This window comes from Pleurodeles waltl, chromosome 2_2 (assembly GCF_031143425.1).
Source record: "Pleurodeles waltl isolate 20211129_DDA chromosome 2_2, aPleWal1.hap1.20221129, whole genome shotgun sequence".
NCBI lineage: Eukaryota > Metazoa > Chordata > Amphibia > Caudata > Salamandridae > Pleurodeles > Pleurodeles waltl.
Window position 1 is genome coordinate 487,369,423 of NC_090439.1, and position 19,909 is coordinate 487,389,331.

Here is a 19,909-nt window from a genome sequence, read left to right on the forward strand (position 1 = left end):
TCCTGGTCCCGCGGCAGATGTCCTCCCACCTCTTGCGGCAGTGGGTGCCCCGTCTGTTGTGGACCCCCAGGGTCCGGACTTCCTTGGCGATGGCACGCCAAATGTGGATCTTCTGATGGGCGCTGACCTATTTGACATGTACAGGGTGGGAATTGAACTATCATCAATTTTCCGCATGATAGATGCGATTGGCCCCCCCTCCCCAACCTTGCCATGTGGCACATGCTCTCATCTGTCGTGCCTTGCACTCGTCATTGTCCCCCCACCCCACCATCTTACATCCACCATACACAACCCAGGTATAGCCCATTCAACGTGCACACAGTGTACTTACCTGTTGGTCTGGAGGACCGTAGAGTAGCGCATACTGGGGCATGACCCCATCCACAAGTTTCTCCAACTCTTCTGTAGTGAAGGCAGGGGCCCTTTCCCCAGTCGCAGCAGCCATTGTATCTCCCAGACCGAGGTCACAGCAGCACTTGCAGTATAGTTCCTCTCCTGTGGATGATCAGGTCTCGAGTGATTAATCAGATAGAAAATGGCGGTCACGCCCGCGGCGGCGCGTACCGCTGCGGTGCGTTCCGCGACCGCCGGCGCAGCTAGTCATTGGCTCGTGAAACCCATAGGGTTCGAAGTTAACCAATGCGGCTTGGCGCCGCGGTCTTCTACCGCCTACCGCCACGGTGTGTCACGCCAGCGCATTGACCTCACATCCCACTGTCACACTTCTCAGGTCAGGCAGCCGCCATTACAAGGGACCACAGGGCTTAATTACTACTGCGTCACACAGGCCTAGGCCTTGCATTGCCACTCATACAAGCCATTCAATGCATTGACAATCGTGTACTGTGCAAGCTGGAGTTACGTACCTGTGGGTTGTTTGACTCTGTTCTCCATGTTGTCCTTCCTAGGCACCGTCCGCTGGGACTTGCGAGGAGAAGGATGAATCCTCCCGTGTACCGACCGCTGGTGGACCTGTCGACAATGGAGGAACGTCATATAATACTTCACTACCGACTTGACCGAGCCACTATACATGAACTGTGTGCCCAGCTGGAGCCAGCACTGATGTCCCCCATCCGCCAACCCACAGGAATTCCCCCTCTGGTGCAGGTTCTGTCAGTCCTCCATTTTTTAGCAAGTGAGTCTTTTCAGACAACAGTGGCCATGTCATCAGGGATGTCTCAGCCTATGTTTTCTAAGATTTTGTCCAGAGTGTTGTCTGCCCTGACGAAATACATGCGGAGCTACATTATTTTCCCTGAGGAGGGTGATTTGGCCACTGTGAAGGCTGACTTCTATGCCCTTGGACATATCCCCAACATCATTGGTGCCATTGATGGGACCCATGTGGCCTTAGTACCCCCAAAAGACGATGAGCAGGTGTACAGAAACAGGAAAAGTTACCATTCGATGAATGTCCAGGTGGTCTGTTTGGCTGACCAGTACATCTCCCATGTAAATGCCATGTTCCCTGGGTCAGTGCATGACGCGTATGTTATGCGAAATAGCAGCATCCCCTATGTGATGGAACAGCTACAGAGACACCGTGTGTGGCTAATAGGTGACTCTGGTTACCCCAACCTGCCTTGGCTACTGACCCCAGTGAGGAATCCCCGGACCAGGGCAGAGGAACGGTACAATGAGGCCCATGGGCGATCTAGGAGGATCATAGAAAGGACCTTCGGCCTCCTGAAGGCCAGGTTTAGGTGCCTGCATATGACAGGGGGATCCCTAATGTACTCACCCAAGAAGGTGTGCCAGATCATCGTGGCCTGCTGTATGCTTCACAATCTTGCATTGCGACGCCAGGTTCCTTTTCTGCAGGAGGATGGTCCAGATGGTGGTGTTGTAGCAGCTGTGGACCCTGTGGAGAGTGAAGAGGAGGAAGACGACGGGGACGACACGGACAACAGGGACACGGTCATACAACAGTATTTTCAGTAGCACCCAGGTAAGAATCCCTCACGGCATTTTACATTTACTTCTGGCCTCCTGCATCTCTACTTTCTGTGTTTCCCCTCAGTTCCTTTCAACTGAATTGTGACTTTCCCTTGGCTTTTCAGAGCTGTATGACCCACTGCGTGACTTCTGGTTTGTTCGGCCATGGAGTAAAGCAAATTGACATTGGTATGTTGTCATCACAATGTAACTGTACATTTTTGACCTGTTATGTGTAATACATTTGTTAAGAATACAAGCAGACTCCTGAGTGTTTTAAGTGCAATAAGTGATTTATTTAAAGTGCTACATATAGGTCCATGATACTAAAACGGTGATGGGTGGGGGTGGAGTGATGTCCATGGCAGAGTCCAGTTCTCGGTCGCACAGGTGCATTGTCCATATGCCTGTGGAAGGATGGAGCAGGGGCAGTTCAAGGTTGGACAGGGTGACGATGTGGGACAGTGGAATGACATCCGGGGGGATCTTAGGCTGGCGGGGGTCTTGGCATCCTACTCTGTCTTCCTTTGTGATCTCAGGCTCCTCTTGCGGGGTGGTTGATCTTCAGCAGGAGGTGGGGTTCTGGTGGCCCGTCATTGTGTGGGGGCCTCCTGTCCACTAGCGCCGGCGGAGGTGGTAGGCTGTTCCTGGTCCGGGCTGGTGACAGGGGCCCTTTGGGGTGCCACATGGTCCCGCAATGTGGTGACTATTAGGTTCAGGGCCTGGACGATGTTCCTGAGCTCCTCTCTGTACCCCATGTACCGTTCCTCCTGCTGTGCCTGAATCTCCTGGAACCTGGCCATTACCGTCGCCATCGTCTCCTGGGAGCGGTGGTATGCTCCCATGATGGTGGTGAGGGCCTCTTGGAGAGTCGGTTCCCTGGGCCTGTCCTCCCCCCCCTGTCGCACTGCAGCCCTCCCAGTTGCCCTGTTTCCCCGGGCCTCTGTCCCCTGGACGGTGTGCCCACTACCACTGCCCCCAGGTCCCTGTTGTTGTTGAGGTGTTGGGTCAGCCTGGGTGCCCTGTAGTGGCGGACACACCGCTGATTGACCCGTCCTGGAGACAGAGACATGGGCCCGCTGGGTGGGAGCGGTGCTGATATTCCCAGAGGGGGTTAGGTCTGCTGTGGCCTGTGTCTGTGTGTGGGGAACCGACTGTCCAGAGGTCCCCGATGGTCCGGGCTGGTCATCAGGTTCCAGGTCGACAGAGCTGCTGTCCTCACTGCGGGCCTGTTCTGGGGGTGGGATGGACATATCTGGACCCTCCTGGGCGGTGTGTTGGCGTTCGGGCCCTGAAGGGGTGAAAGAGTATGGTTATTGCTTCTGTGTGTTCCATGGTGTGCGATTTGTGGGTGCCCTTGTCCCCCAGTGCTGGCATTCCCTTGTGGCAGGAGTTGTGAGGGTGGTTTGTGGGGGGGATGGGTATGTGCAGTGGTCATGCATAGGTGATGGGTGTCCATGGTTTGTCTTGGCATTCAGGGTTTGGTTTTGGGTTGGATGGGTTGTGCTGGTGAGACATTAGCAGGGAGGCTGTGTGCTGGGGGGTTGGGGGTGAGGGTGGGGGTGTGGGTTGGCATGCTGGTGGTTGGGGGGGGAGTAGTTGAGACTAGACTTACCAGAGTCCATTCCTCCGCCTACTCCGGCGAGGCCCGCAGGATGCAGGATGTTAAGGACCTCTTGCTCCCATGCTGTGAATTCGGGAGGGGTGGGTGGTGGTCCGCCGCCAGTCCTCTGCACAGCGATGTTGTGTCTGGAGACCATCGACCGTACCTTCCCCCGTAGGTCGTTCCAGCGCTTTCTGATGTCTTCCCGGTTTCTGGGATGCTGTCCCACAGCGTTGACCCTGTCGACAATCCTCTGCCATAGCTCCGCCTTCCTGGCTATTGTGGTGTGTTGCACCTGTGTGCCAAAGAGCTGGGGCTCTACCCTTATGATTTCCTCCACCATGACCCGGAGTTCTTGGTCCGAAAACCTGGGGTGTCTTTGGGGTGCCATGGGGTGGTGTGGATGAGGTGTGGGGTGGTGTTTGCGGTGATGTGAGTGGTGGTGTGTGCTGATGTGTGCGTAGATGTGGTGTGGTTGATGATGTTGGGTTCCTGTGTGGGTTGGGGATTTCGATTGCTGTGCTCGCTCGCTCTCTCTCGCCTTCTCTCCGATTTCCAACTAGTGGGGGTTTGTGTGTGATGTGGGTGTGTGTTTTATAGTTGCTTGGATGTGTGGGGGTGGTGTTTGTATGTGTATCAGGTGTGTGTATTTCAAATTGTCCAATGTGGCTGGGTTTTGGAGCTGGGTGTGTATTTTGAGCGCGGCGGTGTGTACCGCCAATGGAATACCGCGGTTGAATGACCGCCGCGTGGATTCGTGGGTCGTAATGGTATGGGCGTGTTTGTGTTGGCGTGGCGGTGGAGGTTTGGTCATCTCCAGTTTATCGCTGCCCGCTGATGAGGCGGCCTTCCGTGGATGTTGGGTTTTTGGCGGCTTGGCAGTTGTGGGTCAGAATGACCGTGGCGGGTTACCGCGGCCGCCGCGGTAGAATGGCGGTATTCTGACCGGCGCTAAGAGCCTTTTCCCGCCGAGGTCAGAATGACCCCCTTATTGTTTTAACCATCTTGCTTTCAGATCTCCCTCCTTGCAGTCCCCTGTCCTAACTTCCCTTCCCCCAACCTGGTGCCCTTAAGACCCAGTGCTATAATATTGGTGATGCCGGGTGGTGGGCCTTTTGCTCAGCGGCATGCAGATCCAGAGGAAAGGGCACTGTGACACAGGACGATCAGGGACCTGGGGTCAGTGGCAGTGGGCACACAGTTCAGGGGACAGAGGCACAGGACAACAGGGAAGCTGAGAGGACTGCTGTGCGACAGGGGGAGGACAGGCCCAGGGAACCGACAAGGCACTCACCAACATCCTGGAGCATACCACCATTCCCAGGAGACGATGGGCCAGGTACTGGCCAAGATGCAGGAGACCCAGCGGCTGCAGGAGGGACAATACCTGGGGATCAGAGAGGACCTGAAGGACATCCACACCACCCTGGTCACCATTGCAGGGGTGCTGTTAGACATGGCCAACACCATGAGGGAGGCTGTGTCACACAACCGGGCCCCTGACACCAGCCACACTGGTGAACAGCCCTCCACCTCCACTGCCGCTAGTGGACAGGAGGCACCACCACACAGCCAACAGGACACCAGCACCCCTCCCCCTGCAGAAGGAGAAACACCCGCAAGCGGTCCCTGCAATCCAGGCAGAAGCCGAAGAACATTGCCAGGACCCCAGCCAGAAAATAAGACTCTCCTGATTGTCACTCTTGTGTCCCACTCTGTCACCCTGTCCACCTTGAACTGCCATTGCTCCCTTTCCTATGCCCCATTGGACATTGCACCTGTGATACAAGTAGACTGGACTCTATCCTGGACTTTCCTCCATCATCCCCCCAGCCCATTGCACATCCCCTTCTACCTCTTGGCACTTAAATAAACACCCTTTGAAAAAGTATGGAGTATGTCAAATGATTTAACTATGTATTCGTTTAACAAGGTTTAAACACTGCAATACAACTGTACAGTAATGTATACATAGGAATGACCTGTGGTTGGCTGCAGTCAACACACCAAGTGCCAGAGTGGGGCACAGATATCTGAAAATAGAAATGCCAAAGGGTACAGTAAGTGGCCATAGAATTGGGAGAATCTGCCTGCCATGTACAATGTCAATTACAAAACTGTCAATGCAAAGTGAAGTTACAGCGTCTTACCTGTGTGTCACTGGAGGTACTGTTGTATTATTGCTGTTCTGTTATCCTCATCCTCATCCTCTGCCTCCTCATCTTCACTGTCCACAGGGTCCATTACTGCCACACGCCCATCTCCAGCCTCATCCTCCTGCAGGAAAGGCACCTGGCGTCTCAAGGCAAGGTGATGCAACATGCAGCATGCCACGATGATCTGGCACACGTTCATGGGTGAGTAGTACAGGGATGCACATGTTAGATGGAGGCACCAAAACCTTGCTCGCCCATGTGTCTCATTGTAATGTTCCTCTGCCCTTGTCCAGGGATTCCACACAAGGGTCAGTAGCCATGAGAGGTTGGGGTAACCAAAGTCACCTGCAAATGTTGAGGGACAACTGTTAGACACACACTAACACTTAGGGCCCACATCATACTCATACACAGAAATCCACTGGGAGGGAACCAGGCCTCACCTATTAGCCACACCCATCGCCTCTGGAGTTGAGCCATCACATATGGGATGCTGCTATTCCTTAGGATATAGGCATCATGCACAGAGCCAGCATACTTAGCATTGACATGGGAGATGTACTGGTCTACCAGGCACACTATCTGCACATTCATGGAGTGAAGACCTGTTCATTTCTCTGGGGGAAGACAAATGCAATATGTGTACCATCAATAGTCCCAATAATGTTGGGGATCTGTCCCATTGCATAGAAGTCAGCTTTTACTGTGGCCAAATCGTCCACCTGGGGGGAAATGATGTAGCTGCACATGTGTTTTATCAGGGCAGACAACACTCTGGTCAGCACTATTGAGAACATTGGCTGTGACAATCCTGCTGCCAAGCCCACTGTCACTTGGAAGGAGCAAGTTGCCAAGAAATGGAGCACAGGTAAGACTTGCACAAGAGGGGGGATCCCGGTGGGGTGATGTATAGCAGATATCAGGTCAAGATCCTATTGGGCACACAGCTCTGTGATTGTGGCCCTGTCAAGTCTATAGGTGAGGATACTGTGCCTGTCCTCCATTCTTGCAAAGTCCACTAGCAATCTGTACAAGGGGGTGTCTCCTTCTCCTATTCATCCGCAGCGGTTGTAATCTAGGGGGCAAAACATGGACAGGCTGGTCAGTATTCAACATTTCCAACACTACACTGCATTGCATGTTGTGACTGTAACAGTATATTGTTGGAAAGGCCCAAATGGTGCCTATGTGTACAGTGAAGCAGTTAGGAGCCATGGCCTGCCCCCCACTCCTGAAATGGCATCCGCCTGTCCTGTTTGGATGTGGAAATTAGGTAATTCCACTTACATGGTGCGCCATTGCAGGAGGCGGTCAAGTACTGCCGTGCAACTCCTTATTGGTAATCGTTGGGAATGTGACCACCATTTTTTATCTGTTAACTCACTTGCTACATGACCTTCAACAGGAGAGGACCTACACTACAAGTCCTGCTGTGACCTGTGTCTGGAATCAACAATGACTCGTGTCACTGGGGAAAGGGCCCCTTACTTCAGCGCTGTGGAGTTGGATAAACTGGTGGAATGGGTCCTACCCTAGTACCGAATGCTGTATGGGCCTCCAGACAAACAGGTGAGGTCCCTGTGAGCATGATGCAAGGGGCATGGTTGCATGGAGTGCTCTGTGTGAGGGCCTCGTGTAGGGGGGTTGGTCGAAGGGTTCTGGGCAGTGTGCTGCATGTATGGTAGGCAATGTCTGTGCGTAAGGGGATGTGAGGGCTATGGTGGGCCAAGAGTGTAACAGGCCGGACGGTATGACTATTACCTTTTTCTATGTATCTTTTTCTGCAGGTCAGCACCCATCAGAAAAAGGGTATATGGCGTGCCATCACCAAGGACATGCGGACCCTGGGGTCTATGGTAGGCAGAGCACCCACTGTGGCAAGCGGTGGGAGGATCTGAGACGTTGGGCAAGGAAGACGGCAGATGCCCAGCTGGGGATGGCCTCCCAACAAGGAAGGGGTACCCGTCGAACCATGACCCCCCCTGATGGCCCACATACTGGTGGTGGCGTATCCGGAGCTGGATGGGCGCTTGAGGGCATCACAGCAGCCACAAAGGGGGTGAGTACATTTCACCATATACTACTTGCGCATGGTGGGGTAGTCTCTGGGTGGGGGATGTGGGCCTGTGGGTGCCCCTTGGCCAGGCCGGATATTGCAGGGTAGGTTCCATGTTCGGCAGGGGCTGATGAACAACACCTCCTAACAAGCTAGTAGGCATCCACTACTGGGCAGGGGTCTGTAAGTGTCATGTATGCTGCTATTGGCATTAGGTATTCCTGTCCATAGGCTGGTGACTAGCATTGTGACCGGTAGCGCATTGCCTAGTGTGTAGGCTGTTCTGTGTATGTGTGTCATGTACGCCAATGGTGGTGTTGCTGCTGCCATTGACCAAGTGTATCCTTTGTCTCTTCCATCCCCTTTTTGTTTTGTCACACTGTTCTTATGTGCATTAGCATCATCTGACTGAGGAGCAGAGGCACCGGCGACAGAGAGAGCCTTGGAGGTCGAATCCACCGACGGTGAGGGCACCAGTGGGATGGAAGGCAAAGGGAGCACCACGGTGGAGACAGGAGGGGACAGTTCTGACACAGATTCCTCCTCTGAAGGAAGCTCCTTGTTGGTGCTGGACACCTCTGTGCCCACCCCAACTACAGGTACAGCCGCCACCACCGTACCAGCACTGCCCTCCCAGCAACCCCTCAGCGTGTTTCCCATGCCCGCTCACCCAGGAGGGTGGGCATCTCCTTCGCCCCAGGCACCTCAGGCCCTGCCCCAGTTAGCCCTGCTGCCCTGAGTGAGGAGGCTATTGACTTCCTGCAATCCATCTCTGTTGGGCAATCAACCATAGTGAATGCCATCTAGGGGCTGTCAGGGCATTTGCAACAAACAAATGCATTCCTAGAGGGCATTCAGAGATCAATCCAGGCTCTAGCCTCCTCTTTGATGGCAGCCATTGTCCCTGTCTCTAGCCTCCCCCTCCAACTTCCTCTACCCAGTCCCATTCTCCTCAACCCCAACCTATCCCAAGCACACATTCAGACCATCATGCACCTAAGACAACACACAAGTTTCTCAGGCAAACACAAGCACCACACGTCATCCCACAGGCACTCACACAAACACCATCCAGATGCAGACATACCAATATCCACTGCCTACACTGTGACCCCTCCTCCTCGTCATCCACCACCCTCCCAATAGTATCTCCACTCACACCTGCATGCACTACATCCTCATTCACTACCCCTATCACCATCACACCCATCACTACACACCCCTCACTGGCAGTCACCACTCCCACATTTATGCACACGTCCCCTGTGTCCTCTCCAACTGTGTCTGTGCCCCCTCCTCCTAAAGTTTACAAACGCAAGCACTCAGGCACCCAACAGCCATCCACCTCACAACAGCATCCAGCCCATGCACCTTCACCCAAACACAGCAGACAGACACCTCCAACAACCACTATCTCTTCCTCCACTCCAAAACCTTCACCCTCTTCCCACCCCAGTCTCCCTAAGAAGCTTTTCCTCTACACCGTTGACCTCTTCCCTAACCCTCTCCCCGTCCTTCACGTCAGGCCAGAGTGGTCAGAACCCAGGCTAACACCTCAGCCACCCAGTCCACGTCCACAGTAGTTTGGCAGCTACTGCAGGTGGGAGAGGCTCCAGGGAACCAACCATCAGCACTGTCAGTGTGCCTGCATAAGCTGCCAAGGAGAAGGGCAATGAGGCACCACCAGCTGCCAAGGGGAAGTACAAGGAGGCACCACCAGCTACCAAGAGGAAGGGCAAGGAGGCACTACCAGCTGTCAAGGGGAAGGACAAGGATGCACCACCAGTCGCCAAGGGGAAGGGCAAGGACGCACTACCAGCTGCAAAGGGGAAGGGCAAAGGGCCTGCACCTGCAGGCAGGCCTGGTGCTGGGACTGATTCTGAGCCCCCACCCCCAACAATGGCAGTTCAGCCATCCGACGCTGCAGGGGAAGGGCTGGAGCCTCCCCCCACCACTGGCAATCCTGACACCAGCACCGCCACCAGCACTGCCACCAGCACCAGTGCGAGCAGCAGCAGCCCCAGTGAGCAGCCGTCCTAGGCTGCAAGGGAAGGGCTGGAGCCTCCCCCCACCACTGGCATCCCCGACACCAGCACCGCCACCAGCACTTCCACCAGCACCGCCACCAGCGCCGCTGCCAGGAGCAGCAGCTCCAGTGGGCAGCCGTCTGATGCTGCAGGAGAAGGGCTGGAGCCTCCCCCCACCACTGGCATTCCCGATACCAGCACTGCCTCCAGCACCGCCACCAGCACCACTGCCAGTAGCAGCAGCCTCAGTGGGCAGCCGTCCAAGGCTGCAGGGGAAGGGCTGGAGCCTCCCCCAACAATTGCCAGCACCACCACCAGCACCACTGCCATCAGCAGCAGCCCCAGTGGGCTGCCATCCAAGGCTGCAGGGGAAGAGCTGTCAGCCCGTCACAAGCACCTCCACTGCCACCACTGAGCAGCCATCTCCGCCAGCAGGCAGTGTGTAGTGATGCCTCCATGGGCTGTAGTGCATCCTGGAGCCTGCAAATCCAGAAGGTGTGACACCCAGGTGAGAGACTGTGACCTTGCACTCCCCAAGTGCTGCATCACAGGGCACAAGGCCCCCTCCAGAACCAGTGAAATAAGCCATCTACTCAACCCTTCCTTCCCAGGATGAAGCACACTGGACACAAGTCCCCCTCCAGAACCAGTGGAAGAAACCATTCACTCACCCCCTCCTTGGCAGGATGAAGCACACTGGGCACAAAGCCCTTGAAGGAGGCTGGCCTAGCTTATAGTGGGTACCTGATGGTACTTACACCTTGTGCCAGGTCCAGTTATCCCTTCTTAGTAGATTAGTAGTGTTCTAGCAGCTTAGGCTGATAGAGGTAGCTATAGCAGAGCAGCTTAGGCTGAACTAGGAGACATGCACAGCTCCTACTATACCACTTATATCATATGGCACTATGGCCCTCATCACAACCCTGGCAGTAAATCCCGCTTTCTACCATGCAGAAGACTGCCAACATACCGCTGTGGCTGTGAAATTCCACTACAGGTATTACGACCCACAGCTCGGAATCCACCACAATAGAGACACCCACACAAGTCCGCCACACCAAAGGTCAGTGATAAACTGGCGATACCAAAACCTTCACCGTCACGCCAACAGGAATACACCCACAGTATCACAACCCACAAATCAATGCGGCGGTCTTTCAACCGCAGTAATCCATTGGCGGTACATACTGCTGTGCTCAAAATACATCCACATTTACAAAACACAACCACAGTGGACAATTCGAAATACACACACCTGATACACATACACACACCACACCCACACACCCAATCCAATATAAAACACACACCAACATCACCCACAAACCCTTACAACCAAACTTTTGAAAGAATGCCAGAGAGAGAGAGACTACCTAAAACAACACCAGCATCCACAGACACACAACACCATCACTTACACAACATCCACGCACCTCAAACAACACACACCAACACATCACCTCACACATCAGAACCAACACCACCTCACACATCACCCACACCACATCATGGCACCTCAAAGACACCCCAGGTTCTCTGAGGAGGAGCTCAGGGTCATGGTGGAGGATTACAGGTGCAGCAGATATCCATTGCAAGGAAGATGGAGCTATGGCGCACAATTGTCAACAGGGTTAATGCAGTGGGACAGCATCCAAGAACACTGGATGACATCAGGAAGAGGTGGAACAACCTACGGGGGAAGGTACGTTCCATAGTATCCAGACACAAGATTGCTGTACAGAGGTGATCATGCATCCTGAGGGCCTCGCAGGAGTAGCAGGAGGACTGGACGCTGGTAAGTCAAATCTTAACTACCATACCTCCCACACCCCACCTGCATGCCATCACATACTGCCACCCTTACCCTCATACCCATCACCCCAACAACCCACAGATACCCCACTAACACAACCCACACTTCCCAAAACCAAGCCCTGCATGTAACACCAATGCATGGACACCCATCACCAAAGAATGTCCAGTAGAGAGACTCACTCATGCCCCAAAATCACCAATCACACAAGGGCCACAGCAATAATGCAAACACAGGAGTAGAGGGTCACTCACCCATAGCACAAGATGGCACACACACACATACAATAACTATGCATTTATACCCCAACAGGAGCCCTACCCAACGTCACCGGATAGGAGGTGCCAGACAATTCCAGGTCCCCCCCAGAAGAGGCCCACAGTGATGACAGCTGCTGTGCACACCTGGATCAGGATGACCAGCCCGGCCCATCAGGGACCTCAGGACAGTCAGTTCCCCTGACATATTCACAAACCACCACTGAACTTCCCCCCTCAGGAAACACCACCACAGCACCTAGCCAGTGGGCCCATCCCTCTTTCCCCAGGACACGTCAATCAGCAGTGTGTCCACCACTGCAGAGAACCCAAGCAACCCCACTAACACAGGAAGATCAGTGACCTGGGGGCAGTGGCAGTGGGCACATGGTTCAGGGGACAGAGGCACAGGATAACAGGGAAGCTGGGAGGACTGCTGTGCAACAGGGGGAGGACAGACCCAGAGAACCAACACTCCACGAGGCACTGTCCAACATCATGGGAGCATACCACCATTCCCAGGAGACCATGATTCCCAGGAGACCATGGGCACGGTACTAGCCAAGTTTCAGGAGACCCAGCGGCTGCAGGAGGAACACTACCTGGGGATCAGGGAGGAATTGAAGTCCATCAACATCACCCTGGTCACCATTGCAGGGGTGCTGGCAGACCTTCTCAACACCAGGAGGGACACAGTGGCACACCAACGGGCCCCTGACACTAGCCTGGATGATGAACAGCCCTCCACCTTCGCCGGCGCTAGTGGTCACCGCCACAGGAACAACAGCGCACCAGCACCCCACCCCCTACAGATGGAGAACCACCCCGCAAACGGTCCCTGAGATCCAGGAACAAGACAGAGAACATTGCCAAGACCCCGCCAGGAAATAAGACCCCCCTGAATGTCGCCTTTCTGTCCCACTTTGTCATCCTGTCCACCTTAAACTACCATTGCTCCACTTCCTATGCCCCTTTGGACAATGCACCTTTGAAACAAATAGACTGGACTCTGCCATGGACATTCCTCCACCATTACCTCAGCCCATTCCACACCTCCCTCCACTTATTGGCACAGAAATAAACACACTTCAATCACAAAACAATCAGGAGTCAGTCTGTGCTTTCACAAATGTGTAATTGCAATATCTATGGAATATAGCAATGTCAATGTACTTGTTCACATACCAATGTAACACATCTGTAGGCCAGCAGTAAGCATAGCAGAGGGCACAAAGTGGGACCCAGATCTGTGAAATGGAAAGCCAAAATGAAAAGTCAGGGTCCATACACTGAGTGAAAATGACAGACTTATGCTAGCTCCAACAATAGTATGAGATGTGGAAAGCAGTTACATCTTCTTGTCTGTGTCTCACTGGAAGTATTGCATGATGATGTTGTTTCGGTTGTCCACATCCTCTTCTTCTGCCTCCTGTTCTACACTGTCCACAGGCTCCACAGCTGCCACAAGATGACCATCTGGCCCATCCTTCTGCAGAAAAGGCAACTTCTGTCGCAAAGCCAGGTTGTGCAGCATACAGCAGGCCACGATTATCTGGCACACCTTCTTCGGTGAGTAGTAAAGGGATCCGCCTGTCAGATGGAGAGGAGGCCGAAGGTGCATTCTATAATCCTCCTAGTTTGCCCATGTGCCTCATTGTAGCGTTCCTCTGCCCTTGTCCTGGGATTCCTCACTGGGGTCAGTAGCCATGACAGGTTGGGGTAACCAGAGTCACCTGCAAATGTCGAGGGACAACTGTTAGACACACACTAACCCTTAGGGAACACCCCATGGCCAGACACCTATGTCAACTGTATTGGGACCTTGGGCTCACCTATTAGCCACACCCGGTGCCTCTGGAGTTGCCCCATCACATAAGGGATGCTGCTATTCCTCAAAATGTAAGCGTCATGCACAGAGCCAGGATACTTGGCATTGACATGGGAGATATACTGGTGTGCCAAACACACCATCTGCACATTTATAGAATGGTAGCTTTTGTGGTTTCTGTACACCTGTTAATTCCTGCTGGGGGTACAAATGCCCCATGTGTTCCATCACTGGCACCAATGATGTTGGGGATATGTCCCAGGGCATAGAAGTCACCTTTCACTCCGTGCAAATCCTCAACCTGAGGGAAAACGATGTAGCTGCGCATGTGTTTCAGCAGGGCAGATAACACTCTGGACAACACGTTACAGTATATTGGCTGAGACATCCCTGATGCGATGGCCATTGTTCTTTGAAAAGACCCACTGGCCAGGGAATAGAGTACAGACAGGACCTGCACGAGAGGGGGGATTCCTGTGGGATGGTGGATAGCTGACATCAGGTCTGGCTCCAACTGGGCACACAGTTCCTGGATTGTTGCACAATCAAGTCTGTAGGTGATTGTGATGTGTCTCTCTTCCATTTTCAACAGGTCCACCAGGGGTCTGTACACTGGAAGATGCCACCATCTCATCACCTGCCCCAGCAGACGTGCCCTATGGAGGAGAACAGCGAGCAGAGAGTCATCCAACACTGAGGTATCACAATGTGTTATTTGCAGAAACTTTTGTAATTCGCAATGTGCCAGTATCTGTCTGTATTCCTGGCCTAGATAGGTGTGACGCAGTTCTTATCCATCCCATGTGGCCCCCTGAAATGGCGGCTGCCTGACCTGTAAGGTGGGACAAGGGGAAATGAGGTAGCTGCACTAGTGTTGTACATCGTCGCGGTGGGCGGTCGAACACCGCTGCGCAATTCTGCATTGGTTAACATTGGGCCCTATAGGTCCGAGGAGCCAATGACGATGTACGCCGGCGGTGATGGTGCCCACCGCTGTGGACGTGACCGCCATTTTCTGTCTGTTCACTCACTTGATACCTGACCTTCAACTGGAGAGGACCTACACTGCAAGTGCTGCTGTGACCTGTGTCTGGAAGTGATGATGGCTACAGTGTCTGGGGAAAGGGCCCCTGCCTTCATATCGGAGGAGTTGGAGAAACTAGTGCATGGGGTCCTCCCCCAGTACACGCAACTGTACGGTCCTCTAGACAAACAGGTGAGTACACTGTGAGCATGCTGCGTGGGCAATGCCTGTTTAGAGTAGTGTGGATGGAAGATACATGGGGGGGGGCTGAGGCCTGCATGTGCGGATGGGGAGTGTATGGGCGTCAGGGCATTGGTGGGAACTCCCTTCGTACCATTCCTCTAGGTCAGCACCCACCAGAAGAAGGGTATTTGGCGTGCCATCGCCAAGGACGTCTGGACCCTGGGGGTCTAGCACAGACGGAGCACCCACCGCCGTAAAAGATGGGAGGACCTGCGCCGCTGGAGCAAGAAGACGGCGGAGGCCCAGCTGGGGATGGACTCCCAATGTGGAAGGGGTGCCCGTCGCACCATGACCCCCCTGATGTACCGGATCCTGGCGGTGGCCTATCTGTAGTTGGATGGGCGCTTGAGGGCATCACAGCAGTCACAAGGGAGTGAGTACACTCTCATTCAGCTGACTCTGCGCACATTACGAGGTGTCACCAAGGGCTCCGCAAAAACAAAAGGAGATAGTGGCAAGACACCTGCAGTACCATCAAAGGTGGGGAAGGGACAAAAGCAGAAGAGCAGGTCAGGACAGGGCACAGTGGCACTGACTGAGGGACCGGTGTCACCCCTTCTGTCCACGACAACACCAACCTTTACGGCGGCAAACACTGCAAGCTGCACCACCACCTGCACCGCCACCTGCGCCGCTACTGGCACGTCTTCAGCCTCAGCGACAGTCCCCAGCATCCTCACCAGTGGGCAGCCATCCGAGGCTGCAGGAGACGTCCTGCTGTGTCCCACAGCAGGTGTTGACCCATGCACCACCACCAACACAGCCGCCACAGACACCGCTGCAAGCACCGCCACCAGTCCCATGACGCGCACGGACAGGGGCACCACCGCTGACATGGCTACCATCCCCAGTGGTCAGTCGTCCGAGGCTGGAGGAGACTTCCTGGACCCTGCCCAGCTTCCATGAGGCATGACTTCCATCACTGTTTGCATCTGCAGGTGGAAGGCAAAGCTGCAGCAATGTGGGGTATGTCGCTGCCTCCATGGCGTATCATGCTACCTGTTCCTCAGCAATCTCGTGGCACACACACCCATGTGAGGGAATGGTACCGGCCACACTGCACATGGAGCACTCTGGGCACCATGCCCCCTCCAGAACCAGTGGAGAATGACATCCACTACCTTAGTCCTTGGCAGGATGCACTCTGGGCACCATGCCCCCTTCAGAACCAGTGGAGAATGACATCCACTACCTCAGTCTTTGTCAGGCTGAAGCACTCTGGGCACCAGGCCCCCTCCAGAACCAGTGGAGAATGACATCCACTGCCTCAGTCTTTGGCAGGATGAAGTACTCTGGGCACCAGGCCCCCTCCAGAACCAGTAGAGAATGACATCCACTACCTCAGACCTTGGCAGGATGAAGCACTCTGGGCACTAGGCCCCCTCCTGAACCAGTGGAGAATGACATCCACTTGAGAGACTGTGGCTTTGCACTCCCCAGGATAAAGCAGTGGGCAAACCACCCACTTGAGAGACTTGAGAGACTGTGGCTTTGCACTCCCCAGGATAAAGCAGTGGGCAAAAAACCCACTGGAGAGACTTGAGAGACTGTGGCTTTGCACTCCCCAGGATAAAGCAGTGGACAAACCACCCACTGGAGAGACTTGAGAGACTATGGCTTTGCACTCCCCAGGATACAGCAATGGGCATGAAGCCCCCACGGGCAGCAGTGCCGCTGTGTGTTCATCCAGCTGAGGTGCCCCCCCTTTCCTTCCCCCTGAGGTGCCTGTTTCATTTCTATCTGTTGCCCCAGCACTGTTCTCTCCGTTTCGAGTCAGGTATCTTGTGTGGGCTTCGCCCATGCATTTTGGGACCAGTGGTTCACGGACAATGATTGGTACACTATCCGGACTTGTGTAGTTGGTGTACATATTTGTATATACAGAATTTTTAACTTTGACTATCAGGTTTTTCATGATTACAATTGTTACAATCATTTCCTTTTGTCCTTGCGTTCTTCCAGGGGGCAGGGGGGTGTGTATGTAATGTTTCTGCATGTATTTGTGTGTATGTTGTTGTGGGGGTGGGGGTATTGCGTGTTGCGTGTGTGTGTGTGTCACTCTCTTTTCCCTCCCCCTCCCCTGTGTTGTAGGTGCAGTACTCACCGTGGTCGTAAACAGCATCTGTCCTGCTCCTGATAGATCAGGAGGAAGAGCAGCATAGGCAGGACCTGTAGTTCGGGCTCCATGGCATCCTGTTTCTTTGTTGGGTGTCGAGAGGTGAGTGGTTTCCCTTCTGTGTACTGTTTCTGCCGTGCTTTTGAGAGCGTTAGTTCTGCCCCGGAAAAGGTGGGGCTCGGGTTCCATGGCATCCTGATTCCTCGTGGGGTGTGTAGCGGTGAGCGTTTTCCCTTCCAAGTCCTGTTTCCGCCGTGTTTTTGTTCGCAGTGAATCCGCCCCAGAAAAGGTGGCGGATTGGACTGTTGTAATACAGTGGGCGGAACCTTGTCTTTCGCCTGTCTGTTGGCGGGTACCGTCGCGTTGTTTGTTTCTACAACTGTGGCGGTCGGAGTGTTAAAATGGCTGTCTATGTTGGCGGTTTCCGCCATGGTCGTGATTCCATTTTTTTTCTGCCGGCATGTTGGAGGTATTACTGCCACTTTAACACCGACCACCAGGGTTGTAATGAGGGCCTATATCATAAGAATCACAATACTCAGAGTTACTAAAAATAAAGGTACTTTATTTTAGTGACAATGTGCCAAAAATACCTCAGAGGATATACTCCCTTAGGAGGTAAGTAAAATACACAAAATATACACAAAAACCAAAATCAGGTATGTAAACAATTAGAAAAGTAGTGCAAACACTGAAGAATACAATAGGATGCAATAGGGCTCTGGGCAACGCAAACCACATACTAAGAAAGTGGAATGCGAACCACTTAGGGACCCCACGCCTAGTGTAGTGTGTAGAGGGTTGCTGGGAGTGTAAGGAAACACTAAGGGTGTCCAAGATACCCCACACCAAGACCCTGAAAAGTAGGAGTAAAGTCACCCTACTTCCCCTGAAACATACTAAAGTTGTGATAGGAGATTCTGTAAAGACCACAACTGACTGCAAAGCACTGAAGATGGATTCCTGGACCTGAGGATCTGTAAAGGAAGGGGACCAAGTCCAAGAATCACAAAAGTGTCCAGGGGGGGTAGGAGCCCACTAAACCCCGGATAAAGGTGCAAAATGGCTGCCTCTGGGTGGAAGAAGCTGAAGATTCTACAACAACGGAAGATGCCAGAAACTTCTCCTTTCCACAGAACATGTCCCACAGCGTGCTGGAGGATACAGATTGTGTCCACACAGAAAGACCGCAAGCAAGCCTTGCTAGCTGCAAAGGGCACAGTTGAAGAAAAAGGGTGCTGCCTGGGCCCAGGAAGGACCAGGAGGTCGCCACTTGGACGAGGAGACAGAAGAGGTGTTCAGCAACAAAGAGAGCCCACACAGAAGCAGGCAGCACCCACAGAAGTACTTGAACATGGGTTCAAGAAAACTGAGCACGGCGGTCATCTCAACACTACAAAAGAGGGTCCCACGAAGCTGGTGGTCAACTCAGCGAGTTGAGCAATGCAGGACGGAGTGCTGGGGTCCTGGGCTGTGCTGTGCACAAAGGATTCCTTGCAAAAGTGCACAGAAGCCCTAGCAGCTGCAGTTCATGCAGTACACAGGATTACTGTCTGGCGTGGGGAGGCAAGGACTTACCTCCAACAAATTTGGACAGATGTACCACAGGACTGTTGGGGTCACTTGGATCCAGCTCCTGTGTTCCAGAGACCATGCTCGTCACGACAGCCCCCAGAGCATGCACCACCAGGAAACAGTCAAGAAAGCCGGCAGGATTAGGCGCTACAATGTTGCTGGTAGTCTTCCTGCCACTTTGTTGCAGTTTTGCAGGCGTTCTGGAGCAGTCAGCGGTTGATCATTGGCAGAAGTCGAAGAGGGAGATGCAGAGGTACTCTGGTGAGTTCTTACATTTGTTATCTGAAGAGACGCCCACAGGAGAGATCCTAAATAGCCCTCAGAGGAGGATTGGCCTCCTAGTCAGATAAGCACCTATCAGAAGGGGTCTCTGATGTCACCTGCTGGCACTGGCCACTCAGAGGCCTCCATTGTTCCCTCCCACCACTGGATTCAAGGTGGCAGAGGTCTGGGACACACTGAAGGAGCTCTGGGTACCACCCGTTGGGTGGTGATGGACAGGGGAGTGGTCACTCCCCTTTCGTTTGTCCAGTTTCACTCCAGAGTAGGGGCTGGGGGATCCCTGAACTGGTGTAGACTGGTTTATGCAAGGAGGGCACCATCTGTGCCCTTCAAAGCATTCCCAGAGGCCAGGAGAGGCTACTCCTCTCAGGCCCTTAACACCTATTTCCAAAGGGAGAGGGTGTAACACCCTATCTCAGAGGAAATCCTTTGTTCTGCCTTCCTGGGACTGGGCTGTCCAGACCCCAGGAGGGCAGAAGCCTGTCTGTGGGTTGGCAGCAGCGGTAGCTGCAGTGAAAACCCCAGAGAGCTGGTTTGGCAGTACCCGGGGTCCATGCTGGAGCCCTGGGGATGCATGGGATGGACACCCCAATACCAGATTTGGCAAGGGGGGAAACTTCCATGATCTTAAACATGTTACATGGCCATATTCGGAGTTACCATTGTGAAGCTACATTTAGGTATTGATCTATATGTAGTGCACACATGTAATGACGCCCCCTCACTCACAACGTCCAGGGAAATTGCCCTGAACTATGTCAGGGCATCTTGGCTAGTGCTAGGGTGCCCTCACATTTTTTAACTTTGCACCTAACCTTTACCAAGTGAGGATTAGACATATAGGTGACTTATAAGTTACTTAAGTGCAGTGTAAAATGGCTGTGAAATAACATGGACGTTATTTCACTCAGGCTGCAGTGGCAGTCCTGTGTAAGAATTGTCTGAGCTCCCTATGGGTGGCAAAAGAAGTGCTGCAGCCCATAGGTAT